At 41.3% G+C, this 19343-nt stretch overlaps 1 protein-coding gene across 1 annotated transcript in view; it reads right to left on the bottom strand.

The window, feature by feature from the left end:
* The window catches only part of LOC131198440 (transmembrane channel-like protein 2), a 286411-nt gene extending 270128 nt beyond the window's left edge, over positions 1 to 16283 (bottom strand). Inside the window, exon 1 of the mRNA XM_058183084.1 lies at positions 16126 to 16283. The gene's annotated coding sequence lies outside the window, so the exon portion shown is untranslated. The remainder of the gene's footprint in view (positions 1 to 16125) is intronic.
* Between the last annotated feature and the right edge of the window lie 3060 nt (positions 16284 to 19343).

Genomic DNA, 19343 nt, shown 5'->3' on the forward strand with positions numbered 1-19343 from the left:
GTTTGAGCTTACTCAATTGGCACAGAAAGAACATTCTTTGTTGTACTTTTTTGATGATGTTTTTGATGTTAGCTGTCCATTTTAGATCTTGAGATATGATAGAACCTAGAAATTTAGAGGTTTCTACTGTTGATACTGTGTTGTCTAGTATTGTGAGAGGTAAAATATGGAAAGGTTCCTCCTAAAGTCTACCACCATTTTTACGGTTTTGAGCGTGTTCAGTTCCAGATTGTTTTGGTTGCACCACAAGGCTAGTCGTTCAACCTCTTGTCTATATGCGGATTCGTCATTGTCTCGAATGAGACCAATCACTGTTGTGTCATCTGCGAACTTCAGTAGCTTGACAGCTGGATCGTTGGAGATGCAGTCATTGGTACACAGAGAGAAGAGAAATGGGGAGAGCACACAGCCCTGGGGGGCCCCTGTGCTAATTGTACAGGTATTTAATGTGATCTTGCTTAGCTTCACCTGCTGCTTCCTGTTTGTTAGGAAGCTTGTGATCCACTTACAAGTCTGTTCCAGTACCTGTAGCTGGTTTAGCTTAGTTAGAAGAGTGTCTGGAATGATGGTATTGAATGCTGAACTAAAGTCTACAAAGAGGACCCTTGCATAGGTCTTTGGAGACTCAAGATGTTGTAGGATGTAGTGCAGAGCCATATTAACAGCATCATCTATTGATTTATTTGCTCGGTATGCAAATTGCAAGGGGTCTAACAGCGGATCCGTGATGGTTTTCAAGTAGGAAAGCACTAGCCTTTCAAAGGTTTTCATGACTACAGATGTTAAAGCAACTGGTCTGTAGTCATTCAGTTCCTTGATGGTGAGCTTCTTCGGCACTGGGATGATGGTAGAACGTTTGAAGCAAGAAGGAACATAGCACATCTCTAGTGATTTATTGAAAATATGGGTGAAGATGGGGGCCAATTGGTCAGCACAGACTTTTAAGCAAGGAGTTATCTTGTCTGGGCCTGGAGCTTTTCCTGGCTTTTGTCTGTGAAATAGGTCCTGCACTTTCTTTTCTGAGATCACTAGGGGTTGTGAACCCAATGAAATGGGGTCAGTTGTAGGAGGCTTGGCTGTTGTTGGTGTGTCTGAGATGGGGGTTGTGGAGATAGGTGGCTGTAATTTCCTTTCAAACCTGCACTAAAACTCATTCAGGTCATCTGCCAGTTGTTGATTACCTTCAGCCTGGGAAGGAGGTTTGCCATAGCCGGTGATATTTTTAAGAGTTTTACACATGTTTGCTGGTTCATTTGCTGAAAACTGATTCTTTAGCTTTTCAGAGTAGCTTCTTTTTGCTGCTCTGATCTCCCTTGTTAATGCATTTCTGGCCTGATTGTACAGCATTTTATCACTTTTTCTGTAGGCTTCCTCTTTGGAATGTCGTAGCTGCTTAAGTTTAGGTGTGAACCAAGGTTTGTTGTTACTGTATATTCGCAAGTTCCTTGTAGGTACACATAGGTCTTCACAGAAGCTGACATATGATGTTGCAGTATCTCTGAGTTCATCCAGGTCTGCAGAAATATCTTAGATATGAGATGGCATAGAGGAAGACTCCAATAGTATGGAAAGGGTATCCACTCTCAGGGGCCACCTGGGTACCCAGTGAAGACATGAACGCCCCCAGACTAAACATAGCATTCCATTGCCGAAATCCAGAGAAACCAGGGGGGAGAATAGCCTGGGCTTGAGCTCACTCTGCTGTTTCTGTTCCAGGTCCCAACTTCCTGGTAGGGGGGATGCATGTCAGCCCCGATGTGCGGCCGTGTTGGACCTGCCATTCTGGTTAGTACAGAGATTCTGGCAATATGGAGGCTCCCATGGCACCCTGGTTCCTCAGTTACCTCCTGGCCGCCAAGCAATGTGAAGATCCTTCTCCCGGCTTGTGCCCTCACTGCTCATCAGCTACAGATGCCGCTTGATGACATATTCATTGCCATGGCAGCCTCCTCCAGACATTTAAGGCACTTGGACTTGCAGCAAGCATTTCTGAATGGACTGGGCAGCGAGTGCAACTGGGAGCTGCTGACTGAGCAGCTGTTGAGGGTGGCTGATAAACTGAGACTCACGGGGGTGGAGCCAAGGTGGCTGGAGTGAGCAGCAGCTTTGAGCTTTGCTCTGCTTTTTACTCTGTAATTTTATCCTTTTTAAAAAACATTCTTTCTACTTTTAAATCAATTTTTAACTTTTTAATTGTTCTTTTTTACTCTATATTTTTATTGTATTTTTATCTAAAATACTCTTTTAACTCTTAAATCAACTTTTAAATCATTTTTTAACTTTTAATCTTTAAACGTTTCAATTTTACTACTTGAAAAGAAGGAGGGCGGGGTTGCTGCTGCTGTTGCTGGAGCGTTTTTACAGCAGATCCCCTTGATTTTATTTAATTTTTATTATACCCACTGGAGCCGTTTTATCTAAATAATATTGTTTTGGAGGCAATATCATCATAGACCACAACACAGACAAGTTCTTGGCTGAGGAGAAATAAGAAGGCATGGGGAAAAGAAAGAAGCGACAAGGCACCAGCCCGGGATCTCTCCCACCAATGAAGAATGCAAAACAACCAAAAATTGATGAGCATTTTGCTGACAAGAGTCTTCTAACTAAAAATATCCCCCTCTCCATTCCCAACAAGCTGGAGAGGTTAGAATGGGACCGGCAAAGAGATTTGACAAAACAGCAGATACTAGACTTTCCTAATCTTGGGGGAGGGGAGCAAAATAATACCCAGCTGTTTTCACAATCAACGAGTCCAGCTCCAGCTTGTATGGAAACCGAGATAAAGTCTAAAAAGTTTAACAACAAACTAATCCAGGGTGTGGAGAGCTTATCGTGGGAGAATACAATAGAGTTTATGGCAAAGCAATGCCTTCTTACAGCACAAACTGTGATTTCAATATTTGAGCAACTAATAACCATCCAACATGACTTAGAGACATTGAAAAAAGATATAGCTGTTTTTCTACAAGCACAACAGCGGGCTACAGGCACCCACACTAAAGGCCATACAACAGACTTGGGTGGACCACATACTCAGGACAGAGAGGAGGAAGGAGAGCAAAGACCCAGGGAAACAGCTGGAGAGCCTGCCAAAAAGAGGCAGCCCACACTGAAATATAGTTTTCAGTGAAGTCACCAAGAGGAGGAGGTATTAACGGAGGAGTTTCACTGGAAGACAGTAAAGCATCTCCCCTACAATTACAACAATCAGACCACTTACTACAAACACATCAGGCTGCGCTTAGAATTTATATGAATAGAATTAATCATGGACGCTGGATTACCAAGAGTGCTATACTAAATTCCCTAAGCCAGCTTCTACATTGTCACCAGGAGCAGATTGAGCTCCATGCTGTGGAGTGGCTTCCTGAGGCCCCAAACTGGAAGCGGATACTTCTATTTTTCAAAAAGCCACCCATTCCACTAACGTTATTCAAGATGAAGGTGGCGCCACCGGAAGCCTCAGCTTTGGACAAAAAACATGGCATAGAGGTATATTTGAGAAAAGATATACCAGCCAAGTTAATAGAGGCAGATACTCACGGAAGATATATTGCCATTGAACTTACAACAGAAACAAAAAAGCCCCTTTTGTTTGGTATATATGCACCTAATCAGCAACAAGAAAATTTTTATAGAATGTTATATGACAAGTTGATTCTATGGGATTATAAATCATGTATTATATTAGGAGATTGGAATGGAGTAATAGATACACAAAAGGACAAGAGAATTTCTTCTAAGAAGATACCTGCACATGCAAAGCGGCCTAAATCCTTTTTTGAGAAGATAGAAGATTTTGAGTTGAGAGATGTTTGGAGACTGCGGAATTTGGAGGAAAGAGACTATACTTTTTTTTCTGATACACATCAATCTTTCTCACATATTGATTTTATTTTAATTTCTAAAGATTTGCTTTCTAGGGTGAAAAAAACTATGATATTTCAAGATGTTTGTCTGATCATAGTCCTGTTTGGATGGAATTGCAATATAGAAAAGAAGGTAGAAGAACATGGAGATTAAATGAAAATTTGTTCATATATCAGGATAATGTAAATCAATGTAAAAAGCAGATTAAAGAATTTTTTATTATAATTTAAATAAGGAAACATTGATAGAAATGGTTTGGGACGCCAGTAAAGTTTTTATGAGAGGTGTATTAATATATATTAATAATAGACAGAGAAATAAGCAACAAAGACAGTGTAGGTATCTAGAAGAGGAAAATTATAAGAAACAACAATTATTAATACATAACCCGCATGATCAAAAACTTAAAGATGCAATAAAGTTATTACAGAGTCAATTTAATATGATAATGGGTGATCAGGTGGCAACAAATATACAATATGCCAAACATAATACTTTTTGTAACGCAAATAGACCTTGTAGGTGGTTAGCATACACCTTAAGGAAAAGACAAAAACAACGTACTATAGAAAAAATAGAATACAAAGGCAAAGAGAGATATCAACAGGATAAAATTAAAAAAGCTTTTTTAGAATATTATACAAATTTATATCTTAAAGATAATATATTGAATAGGGATATTGATAATTATTTGAAGGAATATAAGGTTAAAAATTTAACTTTAGAACAAACGGATGAACTGAATCGGCCTATAACCTCTGAAGAAATTATTTTGGTAATTAAACAATTAAAAATGGGGAAATCTCCTGGTACGGATGGGCTCACAGTTAGTTATTATAGGAATTTACAGGATGAGATGTTAGGTCCACTTAAGGAATTATTTAATCAGATACAACTAGGAGGGGGAATTCCCCCCTCATGGAGAACCTCTTTTATTTCATTGATACCAAAAGAGGAACAGGATTGTTCTAAACCTGGGAACTATAGGCCAATCTCACTTTTAAATAATGATTATAAGATTTTTGTTAAAATAATAGCTAATAGATTAATGTTGATTCTGCAGCGAAGAATTCATAATGATCAATCTGGATTTATAAAAGGGAGACAGATGAGGAATAATGTTAGGCAGATTGTTAATTTATTGGAGTACTGTCGGGGGCGAGTCACTGGCCCCGATGGAGAAGGTGCACAATCTGGGCGTTCTCCTGGATGAACGGCTGTCTTTTGAAGATCATTTGACGGCCGTCTCCAGGAGAGCTTTCCACCAGGTTCGCCTGGTGCGCCAGTTGCGCCCCTTTCTAGACCGGGATGCCTTATGCACGGTCACTCACGCCCTCGTGACGTCTTGCCTGGATTATTGCAATGCTCTCTACATGGGGCTCCCCTTGAGGGGCATCCGGAGGCTCCAGTTAGTTCAGAATGCAGCTGCGTGGGTGATAGAGGGAGCCCCTCGTGGCTCCCGTGTTACACCTATCCTGCGCAGACTGCACTGGCTACCTGTGGCCTTCCGGGTGCGCTTCAAGGTGCTGGTGACAATCTTTAAAGCGCTCCATGGCATAGGGCCGGGCTATTTACGGGACCGCCTACTGCTACCAAATACCTCTCACCGACCCGTGCGCTCTCACAGAGAGGGCCTCCCCAGGGTGCCGTCAGCTAGGCAGTGCCGTCTGGCGACACCCAGGGGAAGGGCCTTCTCTGTGGGGGCTCCCACCCTCTGGAACGAACTCCCTCCAGGACTTCGCCAACTTCCGGACCTCCGAACCTTTCGTCGCGAGCTTAAAACACACTTATTTATCTGCGCGGGACTGGATTAGATTTTAAAGTTATGGGTTTTAAGGGGTTTTTATTATTTATACTATTTTAAATTTCGGGCAATAGAATAAGTTTTTTAATTGTTTTTTAATCTGTATTTATATGTATTTTAACTGCCTGTGAACCGCCCTGAGTCCTTAGGGAGATAGGGCGGTATATAAATTTGAAAAATAAATAAAAAATAAATAAATAAAAAGAAAAATTTTATTCCAGCAGCATTTATTTTTCTCGATGCAGAGAAAGCTTTTGATCGATTGCATTGGGATTTTTTATTTAAATTAATAGAAAAGATGCAATTTGGAGATGGTTTTTTAAGAATAATTAGGGCAATTTATGGAGAGCAAACAGCACAGATTATAATCAATGGTAGCTTAACAGAACCTTTTAAGATTGCGAAAGGAACAAGACAGGGATGTCCTTTATCACCATTATTGTTTATTTTAACTCTAGAACCATTATTGGATAAAATACGAGAAGTAAAGGAGATAGAGGGAATTAGAGTTAGACAATATGAATATAAACTAAGAGCTTTTGCAGATGACCTGGTGATTACTTTAACAAACCCTATAAATTCTAGTAAATCTTTGTTGGAAATAATTGATCAATATGGGAATGTTTCAGGGTTTAAGGTAAATCAGAAAAATACAAAAGTGATAATAAAAAATATGGCCAGACAACAGAAAGAAAAACTAGAAGAAATAACAGGATTTGAAATTGTAAAGAAGGTTAAGTACTTAGGGGTTTATATTACATCGTCAAATGTGAAATTGTATAAGAATAACTATGAGGTTTTATGGCAAAAAGTTCAGAAGGAGTTGATTGTTTGGAAAAAATTGCAATTATCTTTGCTGGGGAGAATTGCTGCTATTAAAATGAATGTTTTACCTAGATTTTTATTCCTCTTTCAGATGATACCAATAATTAAGAAAGATAAGAATCTTGAGGAATGGCAGAAGGGAATTAACAAATTCATATGGGAAGGTAAAAAAGCTAGGGTTAAAATGAAAATAATTCAAGATTCTCGGGAAAGGGGAGGTTTAAAAATGCCTAATTTTAAATTATATTATTTAAATTACATAATTATATTATGAAGCAGCTGCTCTCTCTGCAATAAGTGATTGGTTTAACTTAACAGAGGACAGAATTTTGAATATAGAAGGTTATGATTTGCTATATGGATGGCGTGCATATTTAATTTATGACAAAAAAGTGGATAAGGCCTTTAAAAATCATGTGCTAAGAAATGCCCTTCTGCGTGTTTGGAAAAAATACTCTTATAAACTAAATTATAAGGTTCCTATATGGGCAAGTCCTAGACATACAATAGAAAATATAAACATAGAACAGAATCAGGAAATGATTACATATAAAGATCTTTTGTATACTGAAAGAGGTAATTTGCAGTTAAAATCTCTGCAAGTATTAAGAGAGGAAGGGAAAAATTATACTTGGTTTCAATATGAGCAACTACGTGCTAGATGGAAGGGAGATCAGAAAATTGGTATAGAGCAGAACGAGGGAAATTTGGTAAAGCAAATTAGAAATCAATCTCAGGAGCATATAAAGAGATTGTATAATGTGTTACTTGAAATAGATTCTGAAAGGGACTTGGTAAAGGATTGTATGATAAAGTGGGCACAAAATTTTCAGGAGCCAATATTATTGGAAACTTGGGAAAAAAATTGGGTTAGAAATGTTAAATTCACGCAGGCACAGAATCTGAGGGAAAATTTTTATAAAATGTTTTATAGATGGCATCTAGATCCTAAAAAATTATCGTGTATGTATCCAGATATGCAAGCAAAATGTTGGAGATGTAATTGTGATGACGCTACATATTTTCATATTTGGTGGACTTGTAAGGACATAAAGGCCTTTTGGATAAAAATTTGGTGGATTTTACAAAATGTTTTGAAAAAGAAGATAAAGTTCCTGCCGCAATTTTTCTTGTTGGGAATTATTACGGATTGTACAGTAATTGAGACTAAATTGATTTTAAACCTAATAACAGCAGCAAGATTACTAATAGGACAATACTGGAAGAAAAAAGAAGTACCTACAATAGAAGAATGGATATTGAAGGTTGCCAATTTGGCTGAGATGGCGAAGATATCAGCCTTTTGAAAGACAATACAAGAAAGATACTTAAAGGAATGGAAAAATGGACTGACTATATTCAACGCAGATTAAGAGTTATCAGACTGTTTTTGAATGATTATGATGTATTATTCTTGATTGTTTTTGGGGGAAGTTAGGAATTGATGATTGTAGGGGTATAATTAAGTTGGGATGAAAATTTTTTAGCATATGTTTGTTTTATTTTTAACTATACCTTGTGCCCGTTCCGGGAAGTCGGGGGGGGGGTTGTGAAGGGAGGGGAGAGGAGGGGGGGAAAGGGGGAAAAAATTTTGTAAAACTTTTTGAATAAAAAAAAAAAGATGAAGGCACATCTAGCCTCCTTTCAAATTTTTCCTATCAGAGTTTTCTGTGAGGAAAGGGTTAAATGCTTAATTGTTAACATGCGAGCTCCCAAAGTTGCTGGTTCTTCCACATTCTCAACCTTGGAAAAGAGAGAGGAAGAAAGTGGGAGTAAGCCAACCTTGTCCAGTAAAGATGTAAACAACACAGAAACCGGTCTCATTAATGCTTTTGGCGCTCTCCCAGGGAAAGAACAAGATAACATCCTATTCAAATTAGAAAATTTGAAGAAATCTCTGTTGGATATAATAGGCACAGCTAAACTGCTAATTGATTTGGTCTCCCTTATAGTTGAGCCTCTTACTTCTCCCTCAAGGGGCAAGGATTTGCATGATTATGAGATCTTGGAAAACAGAACCCAAAACCCACAGGGGCCATTGGAGGCCCAGTAGAGAAGGAGTTGTTTGCATCCTAATAGAATAGAATAGAATAGAATTTTATTGGCCAAGTGTGATTGGACATACAAGGAATTTTTCTTGGTGCATATGCTCTCAGTGTACATAAAAGAAAAGATACATTCATCAAGGTACAACATTTACAACACAATTGATGGTCAATATATCAATATAAATCATAAGGATTGCCAGCAACAAGTTATATTCATACAGTCATAAGTGGGAAGAGATTGATGATGGGAACTATGAGACGATTAATAGTAGTGCAGATTCAGTAAATAGTCTGACAGTGTTGCTGGAATTATTTGTTTAGCAGAGTGATGGCCTTCGGGAAAAAACTGTTCTTGTGTCTAGTTGTTCTGGTGTGCAATGCTCTATAGCGTCATTTTGAGGGTAGGAGTTGAAACAGTTTATGTCCAGGATGCGAGGGATCTGCAAATATTTTCACGGCCCTCTTCTTGATTCGTGCAGTATACAGTATACAGTATATGTGATTATCCTATGATACCTTTAGCAACATATCAAGAAATTGAGGCAGGACCCGCATCAGTGTCATCAGCTCAAAGACAAATGGAACACGACAGAATAACCCCTTGCTCTACACCTAGAGAAGAGGCAATGAATTGGCAAGCCTTGTTAGCAGGTGATAAATCTTCTAACCCCGAACAATTCTACCAGGAGTCGACACAGAATTTAGAAGGGGTAATCCTTCTTTTAGAGAAGGCCGATTTCGTGCAAGATGATACTTTAAGCCAGTGCAACATTCATACATCTTCCCATTGTATAAATCAAATTTCCTGATGAGCTGCCAAAGAGGATCCCCTCTCCATCAAAACCTGGAATATAGCGGGTTGAACTGTTCCATCAAAAGACCAACTTTTTTTTGACTATATAGCACAATTTGACATTCTCTTCATACAGGAAACCTGGGCTGCCATAGAGATACAGTTAGATGGGTACTGGGTTAACTCTATCCCAGCTGTCCCAAGTAAGGTGGGGGGGAGAGTTAAAGGGGGTATTGCGACATTAGTAAATACATCCTTGCAATTTAAATGTGTATCACTATCACCTCACAACCACCTTATAGTGTTTAATGATCGGTGAAGGAGCAGACCATGTGGCAGCCCTGCAGACCTCCTCTAAGGATGCCTGCATAGCCCAGGCAGCAGAGGTAGAGGCGCTACGGGTTGAATGGGCTGTGATGTGGTGAGGAATGGGAAGGGCTTGAGAGGTATAGGCTGTGGCAATAGATGCCCTAAGCCATCTCCCTAAAGTGGGTGAGGAAACCTTCTGACCTAAAGAGATTGGTTGAAAGGAAACAAAAAGAGCCTCCGATCTCCAAATGGGAGAAGTTCGCTTAAGGTATATCTGGAGTGCCCTGCGAACATCAAGGGTATGCCAGGAACGTTCTAGGGCATGAGACGGGTTGGGACAGAAATTGGGAAGGACCAACTCCTGAGCCCTATGAAAGGGAGTGTTGATCTTGGGGACAAATGTAGGATCTAATCTAAGGACTACTCTGTGTGGAAAGCACAAAGGTCTGGTCTAGAAGAAAGGGCTGCTAGCTCTGAAATCCGATGGGCGGACGTAATCGCTACCAAAAAGACTACCTTATACGTTAGGAATTTCAGACCCACCTCCCGTAAGGGGGTTAATAACTTTGTATGGATGGGCAAAAAACCAAGAATAAAATTAAAAATAATGCAGGATACAAGGGAAAGGGGGGGTCTTAAAATGCCTAATTTAAAATTGTATTATGAAGCAGTTGTCTTATCATTAATTACTGATTGGATTAATTTAACTGAGGAAAGAGTTTTGAATATAGAAGGTTATGGTTTGTTATATGGGTGGCATGCCTATTTATTATATGATAAGAAAGCTGATAAGATATTTAAAAATAATATAATTAGAAATGCATTATTGAGGGTGTGGAGGAAATATCAATATAAATTAGATGGAAAGATTCCAATATGGGCAATCCCGAGACACATGATAGAAAATATAAATATATATCAAAAGATGGAGGTAGTTACCTATAAAGAACTTCTTTGTATGGAAAAGGGGGAATTACAATTAAAATCCAGAGAAAAGATGGGGGAAGAAGGGAAAAATTATACATGGTTCCAATATGGACAATTACAAGCTAGATGGAAATTAGATCAAAAAATAGGTGTTAAGCAAACTGAGGATAATTTGTTAAAACAAATGAGAGATCAAGGCCAACAGCATATTAAGAGGTTGTATAATGTATTAGTAGAAATACTCAGAGACTGAATTGGTTAAGGATTGTATGATTAAGTGGGCACAAAATTTTCAGCAACCAATAATGTTGGAAACTTGGGAAAGAATTTGGGTGAGGAATGTTAAAATTTAAATGTTAAATTTACACAAGTGCAAAATATGAGAGAAATTTTTTATAAGATGGCATTTAGACCCCAAAAAGTTGTCATGTATGTATCCTAATGTACAGGCTAAATGTTGGAGATGCGATTGTGAAGATGCCACTTATTACCATATATGGTGGACTTGTAAAAAAGTTAAAGCATTTTGGATTAAAGTATGGTGGATCATGCAGAATATTTTGAAAAAGAAGATTAAGTTTACTCCGCAGTTCTTTCTACTAGGAATAATTATGGATTGTACACCTATAGAGACTAAATTGATTTTGAACTTAATAACAGCCGCAAGACTTTTGATTGCTCAATATTGGAAGAAAGAAGAATTACCTACAATTGAAGAATGGACACTCAAAGTATCAAATCTGGCAGAAATGGCAAAAATTTCTGCTTACTTGAAAGACTATACACAAGAAAAATATATTTTAGAATGGAAAATGTGGATTGATTATATTCAAAATAAGTATCAGATAAAAAAATATCGAATAGCATATGAGTAAATTTAGGAAATATTTTGTATTAGATATATTTCTGAAGGAGAGGGGAATTGAGAGTGTGATTATGTGTGGAGTGACTAGAGATTATAATTTAGGAATTATTTTAGATTATGATTGTTAGTTTTGATACCCTGCATTTTGTTCTGGGAAGTCTGGGTGGGGGTGGGGGGTAAGGGGGAGGGGAATTGGGGGGTTGAGGGTAGAGATGGAGTGATGGTTAATGTACAGGGATTATTGAAGATGTATAAATATAATTAATGTAGGGTCGGGTCTGCCCAGTTACCATTTTAGAACGATGAGGAGGGAGATAAGAGGAGAGAGTAGGAGGTAGGAAAGAGGAGAAGAGGAAGGAAGGGAGGTAGAAGAGGGAGAAGGAAGGTGGAGGGTGGAGGGAGGAGAGGATGTAGATAAGAGAAGGAGAGGAAGGTCTGGAAAGTAAAAGAAGGTAGAAGAGGGAAGAGTGTTAAAAAGGGGGGTGGTGACTGGGCAAGCCCGACTAATTGTATATAACTGTACATTGGATGAGCTGTTTGATATGATTGTAAAAATAAAACTTTTTTATGAAAAAAAAAAAAATCCCGAATGAGAGGGACCTGGGAAAGGGAACCTCGAGCCCTGCAAACCCTGATGGAGGCCAGGGCGGCTACCTGCCTACGTAAGGTGTTAGGGGAGAGACCCGCATCTAAACCATCCTGGAGAAAGTCCAAAATTTGAGAGGTGGAAGCCTCAGTGGGAGCCAAACTGTGAGAAGTGAGAAGCGAACCTAGCCCAAGTGGTATCGTATATTCTGTTCGTGGAAGCTCGTCTAGCTGACTGTAATGTCCTGATGACGCGAGGAGAGACGTCTACTTCCCTCAGGAGGCGCCTGACAACCACCAAGCGGTTAGCTGAAGCCAGCCTGTTGATGGATGTATCAGGGACCCCTGAGTCAGAACCACCTTGTGAGGCAGAATCCTCCAGGGAGGTTGGACTGATAGGGCTTGAAGATCCGCAAACCAGAGCCGACGAGGCCAATGAGGTGCTATCAAGATGATCTCCACTTGCTCCTCCAATAGTTTCCTGACTACTTTGGCGATTAAGGAGAGGGGGGAAGCGTATAGAAGGCCGGGGGGCCAACTGCTGCATAGAGCGTCCACACCTTCAGCCCCTGGAGAAGGAAACCTGCTGAAGAACCTCGCTGTCTGGGCATTGGCCCGTGTGGGGAAAAGTTCGACTTCTGGAGAGCCGAATTGGTTCAACAATTCCTTGAACAAATCCGGGTGAATGCTCCATTCCCCCTGGTCCAGTGTGGTTCAACTTAGCTTGTCTGCCTGGACATTCGCCACCCCTGAGATGTGAGTTGCCTTTATCGATCTGAGGTGCCGTTCCGCCCAAAGGCCCAAGCTCTCCACCTCCCTCATCAAGAGCTGAGAGTGGGTCCCTCCGAAGCGATTGACATGGGCCTTTGCAGCCATATTGTCTGTTCTTATGAGAATGTCGTGACCATGAACTCTGTCCTGAAAGACCCGTAATGCCAGGTGAATGGCTCTCAGTTCCAACCAATTGATATTGTGAGATAGATCGTGAGGGGTCCATTTGCCCTGAGCTATTTCTGACCCTAGATGAGCCCCCCCAGCCATAAAGGCTTGCGTCTGTGGTCAAGACCAGACGATCTGGTTCTCTGAAGACCGTGCCCTTGTTCACTGCTGGAGAAATCCACCAACGAAGAGACCTCCGAACCTTGGTGGGGAGAACTACTCTGCGAAGGGAGGCTCGCTGTAGCTTCCTTTGGAACGGGAGAAGAAACCACTGCAGCGGCCTGCAGTGAAGGCATGCCCAAGGGACTATCCCTATGCAAGATACCATCTTCTCCAGAAGCTGGGATAAAGACCTCAGAGGAACAGGGTCCCCCGACGTGACTGACTTGACCAGTGACCGCAAACTGGTCAGGCGTTCCTGAGACAGAAATACTGTGGTGATGGATGTGTCTATGACTGCCCCCAGGTGTTGGATGCGAGTCGTCGGTACCAAATGGCTCTTTTCTGTATTGATGGAAAACCCGTGGCTCCTTAAGGCCCGAAGGGTCATAGACAGATCCAGTAGGGCTAGATGTACTGACCTGGATTGAATAAGGAGATCGTCTAGATAGCACTGAATTCTGATTGGCAAAGTCCGAAGATGACCTGCCAGAGCAGCCATTATTTTGGTGAATACTCGAGGAGCCGAGGCAAGGCCGAATGGGAGACCCCGATACTGGTAGTGCCGACTCGCATGACAAAACCTTAGGTATTTCTGATAGGCTGGATGAATGGGGATATGGAGATATGCTTCCGTCAAATCTATTGAGGTAAGGAAATCCCCTTGGCACAGGCCCTCCAGGATAGACTGGAGAGAATGCATCTTGAACCGCCGATAAACTACACAATGGTTCAGGGATTTTAAATCCAGAATCACTCTCCACACACACACCCCGAAGATTTCTGTACCAAGAAAAGGTGAGAGTAAAACCCCTTCCCCTGCTGGTCCTGAGGAACCGGCTGAATTGCTCGAATTTCCAAGAGGTGATCGATAGCCGATTCCAGCAGGAGCCGCTTTGCCTGATCCCGTGGGAGGGGCATCAGAGAAATCGAGACAGAGGGGTGGAAAGAAATTCCAGAGAGAGGCCCAGCCGGACCATCTCCCTCACCCAGGAGTCTGTGGTTGAGATCTCCCACTGGCTGGCAAAGAAAGTCAGGCGGCCCCCAATGGGAAGATCCATGGATTTGTCAGCAGTATCTATGGAATGGGCGACCCCTTCCCCCTTGAAAGGGACGCCTGGAAGGACCCCTCTGACTAGGGTTACCTGACCTATCCTGTGACCTACCCTGACAGGAGGGGAAATAACGCTGGGTTCTGTTACCTGAAGGTCCCTGACCTGAACTTCGAAAGGAACGATAGGAAGAGCTAGCCAAAGGACGGAACTCAGATCTGCGAGAGAGAGAGGGAAGAACCCTACGCTTATCCTTTGTCTCAATGAATAAAGGTTCCAGAGAGTTTCCAAAAAGCTTATCCCCTTGAAAAGGAGCAGAGGCTAAACGCCATTTATTCTTAGCATCTGCCTGCCAATGACGGAGCCATAATAGGCGGTGTGAAGACACCGTGGCCCCTATGGCCTTGGCTGCAAAACGGGAGGCATGCATAGTAGAGTCAGCTGAGTACTCTAAAGAAGCCACAATTTTATTGATGTCCTGATGAGAGCGGACATCAGAAGATGGTAAACGCTCCTGTAATTGTTTGATCCAAAGAAGGGCAGCCCTATTGAAAAAGGAGGCTGCTAAAGATGACTTGACAGACCAAGCAGCCGCTTGGTGAGTTTTAAATAAGGAATATTCGGAACGTTTATCCTCTGGCTTAAGGTTCTCTTCCAGAGGTCCAGCCGTGACTGAAGGGGAAACTAATGCTGCTACAGGGAATCTACCACAGGGACCTGAAGCAATTTAGAAACCTTGGGGGCCAAATTGAATAATCTTCTATCTAGTGCTGAAGGGTTGGGCCCCGAGGCAGGAACATTCCATTGGCGTATAAGAACATCCTGGAAAAGCCTGGGGCCTGGAATCTCCTCAGGTTCCAGAGCTGGTTCCTCAAATAGAGGAATAGAAGACTGACTAGGCTTGGAAACAGAATCAGAGGTAACTGGTGCAGCAAGGCCAGTGGTAACCCTGGCCTTATGCAAGAGAGACTTAAAAAGCTGAGGCTTAAAGAGACCTACGAACGAAGGTTGGTCTGGAGAAAGGTCTTCATCCTCAGATAAATCTAAATCCCTTACATCCTCTACTCCAGAAGAGGCCTGTCTAGGAGGAGCCCCAGTGAGAACTTGAGCCCCTGAACGGGCTTGGTCCAAAGTCAATTGAGACTGGCATTCTGATGCACTATTACACTGTGACACCCAGGACTCTGTTCTACGCTGCCATTCTGTAGCTAAACTCTTTTGAATTGCTGCTTCAATCATGTTGGCAATCTCAAGGGCAATAATTGGTTCTTTTTTAGAACCCATGGGATCTGCTCTTTCCTCCCCCCCTAAAGAAATACCTTGCTGAGGAAGGGGTAGCTGAGATGGAATATCAGAGGAAACCTCCTGTGGAGCCAGGCCAAAAAGTCTCTCATTAATCCCTCCTGCTTTAGGCAAAGAGGGAGAGCCTCTATCAGGAGAAAGAGATAAAGGGGCATCCTGCTTAGTGATGGAGACCCCAGGACTTTGAATGGCAGAAGTGGATGGCTGGGCTGTGGCAACAGAAATAGTCTGCTGAGGGGAGGCCTCCTGAATGGCAGAAAATCACACAGCCTTTTCAATGGCCTTCTCAATGGCCTTATGGCGTTTGAGGGCATCCTTATCCTGGGCTGGAAAAGATTGCCTTGATTTAGAGGTTTGATGTCTAGAGGACTTGGACCTCTTAGAGGAATGAGATGACTCAGGAGATTCCTTTGAAGAAAGGCCTCTCTTGCGTGATTGATGAGAAGCAGAGTCAGCCATTCTAAATATGAACTAGGCCTCAAAGAGCCACGAGGCAAATCCAAAATGGAGGGAGCTAATTGTCTGATTAAAGCGGCCCTAAACAGAATCCAAACAAATAACAATAATGAGCTATAAGGGGGAATGAGGAAGAAACCCCCTAAGCTCTGTGCCCTCCAAGGAAAATCAAGAGAGAAGCTTCTCACCGTCAGAATAGTCTCCAGAGGTCCTTCCAACCTTTCCAGGCCCCCTTCAATCCAAGGAGAAGAGGCCTGTTGCCCACGAGGCTTCGGAAAGCCGAGGGCGGAAGCCGGTCCCAGGAGCAGCTGCAGCAGGAGCCTCCCTCCCAGCTCTGGCACGAAACTTGAAAAGAAGGCTGTGAGCAGTTTCCTCAAGGCTTTGGAAAGCCGGGGGAGGGGGGAGGGGGAGGGGGCGAAAACTGGTCCCAGGAGCGGCCCCTGCTGGTGCCTCTCTTCGCTGCAGCCAGGAAACAGGCATTCAGCTCTGCAGAGCTTCCTGGCTTGCCCACGAGGCTTTGAAAGGCCAAGGGCGAAAGCCGGCTTCTGAGCTTGATTCCAAGGCGCGAAAAGGCTGCAGCCTTGCAAAAAAAGACGTCCAAGCTCTATCAGAGAGAAGCCTGCCACCAGTGGGCTTGGGCGTGAGCCTTTCTCGCTGGAAAGAGGCCCCCAAAGCAATTAAATAGGGGAGCCTCTGAGGATAGTAAGGAAAAACTCCTTACTCTTCTAGTCTCTTTCTTTCCTCTTTTTTTTCCTTTTTTTTAAAAATCTAGAATAATTGCTGGGCAGCTCAACAAAAATGCGTCTTGTCTGATCAGAACTGAGTCTGAAAGTGGGAGGCAAGAGGAAGAGGAGGAGCTTCTCAACCGGCAGACTCAGTTGTCATCAGACAGGAGTCACTCCCCAATCTGACTACTGTCCCAGCAATCGAAGAGAATGGGTATGTATATGTGGTAAAGGAGAAGTCGATGGTATCTCACATGTCTTATTGTACTGTGAGTTATACAGAGTATGTAGGTCAATATATATTCTCTCCTTACTGGAGGGATTGCCAGGGAGGACAGATGACTTTTATATAGGCTTTCTCCTCCAAGACTCAAATCCGGCTACTACACGTGCAGTGGCAAAATTTTATGTCACTGCAATGTCCACAAGAAAAAAATTGGTTACCGAATTATATATGTCAACTGACGCCAACTTTTTGGAGATATATATAACAGTTATGGGAAAAATACATTTACGGTTCAACATGCATGTAAATTAGGAAGGGACCTTATTGGTTGAGACCATGTATTTTAATCTTAGGAACGGTACTAGACACGATTGATGTCAGTAGTATTTTAATTTTAAGTTACATAACAGATAACTGATTTTTATCAGATTTTATTTGATATGTATTATTTTATTCTTGAATTTTTAATAGTATATTTACTGAGTGTTTTTTTATTTGTTCTGGCCTATGGCTGCAATAAACTTACTTATTGACTTACTGAGAGTCACTGAGAAGTTTGGAAATGGCTGTAATGATGACTAATCTGGAGAGACTTGGAAATGGCTGGAATGCTGACCAATCTGGAGGAGTGGCCAGCGAGCAGGGAGCTTGCGGGAGTAATGCCTAATTGCGGTATCTAATGGAACAATGATTAATGAATGGGGAGGAGCCAGGTTAAGGGTCACTTGGGTGAGAAAGCTTTATAAGGTGGTGGAGAGTACAAAGCATTAGCTCCAACAAAATCTTCCTGTATTGCTTTATGGATGTTATTTTGTGCCAGTAAAGGATTCAAACCATCATTTATATGTGTGGTGTTTTCTTTATACACCGGAACCTGACAACATTTCTAAGATTGCCTGATTAAATGTATTGTCATGAGTGTATCTTGATATTCTTAGCCTTTTTTATAAAGCTGATGTATTATTAATGCTTAAAAATTTCTCAATGAATTTATAAATTTAACTTATTTCACAAAAAGTGATAAGTGATAAGTCTTTATCTGAAAATATTGCAGCACAAAGAAAAAAAATGCTAAGTCTTTAACAGAATAAGAACAGCAGCCTTTTTCCTCTTCCTGATAGGCTGACCTCCAAATGAATAAATTGTGGCTCTGCAAAGACATTTCTTTTTCCATATAGAAAATACAGTTTATTACTATTTTTACAGTTTATTGTCTTCTGTTTTTGAAAACAAACGCAGGAGCTCAGTGCTATGTGCAAATCTTTGTAAAGTAAACCTTTTTAAAAAATCTTAGTTGTAGTTGTAGCTCTGTGAGATTTGGAATGGCTGTGGGAAGCCCCACTCCTAGAAGAATGAAATATCTCGGTGTAAGGTTCAGTTATTAATATGTCTAAGCTCATAAATGCCAATCAAGAGACTTAAACAGAGGCTTGAGTAAAATAGCATTTAATTCTGATCAGATTCAAATGGTTAGTCATTCCAAACACATAGATACATGCTAGGAAGGAATACGAAGTCATGAGAGAAAGCAATGTCCTCTTATACCCAAAAAGTCATAAATCCTCAACTCTGGCATCTGCGTATTCTGGAATCTGGTTTGTGTGCCTCCCATAGTAAAAGTCAGTGAATGTAATCTAACTCTAGATTTACATACTTCTGCAGTGTTGTCTTTTTCCCTTTTTGTCTTCTTAATTACCACTTGATTTCCTGGAGGATGACATACACGTTCTCAGCCAAAGTGGGGTGGGGAGAGATCAAATGATGGACTGACAATTGCCAGAGACTGTCATTGGGATGAGGTTTCAATAACAATTCAGGAATTTAGTCAGTGTGACCTCAATAACCATCCATGATGGCATATTTATGTTCTAACCACAAAAGGGCACAATATATATGTCAGTGTTATACAAACAAGAGACCATGCAGGTATACAAGACATCAAATATCATTAGCAAGTTTTCTACTAAGCCCAATTCTAGTATTTCAGTATATATGCTCCCTTCATTCGTCCCTTTTTTATTAAATATGATGATATGCTTGCCATCATGGTAAATAACCTTATTCTATTCAGCATATAAATGGGAGCATTCCTATGAGCATACATTCCAGCTTCTGCCCAGGTGGTCAGCCTTATACCTGAACTCTGGAGGCCAGCAATCTTTCTCTGGTCTCCTTCCTCATAAACACAGAGTGGGCAGTATATATATATCTAATCTAGTTATTTTCAAATAGGTTACTAGGTTGTGTCGGTTCATAATTGCTGGTAATGTATGATTTTTCACCATCATCTGCTCCTCCCATTTATCCTAAAAAATTTATCCTAGAAAATTTCAAATGTTGAACCATTGCATTCTTATATCTTCAAAATTTTCAGGGAGTATGATATCAATATCTCCTAGGTCTAATAATCAGGTTTCTATAGGAGCAATCCCTTGCACATTTCAACCATCACAGT

Source organism: Ahaetulla prasina, chromosome 4 (assembly GCF_028640845.1).
Source record: "Ahaetulla prasina isolate Xishuangbanna chromosome 4, ASM2864084v1, whole genome shotgun sequence".
NCBI lineage: Eukaryota > Metazoa > Chordata > Lepidosauria > Squamata > Colubridae > Ahaetulla > Ahaetulla prasina.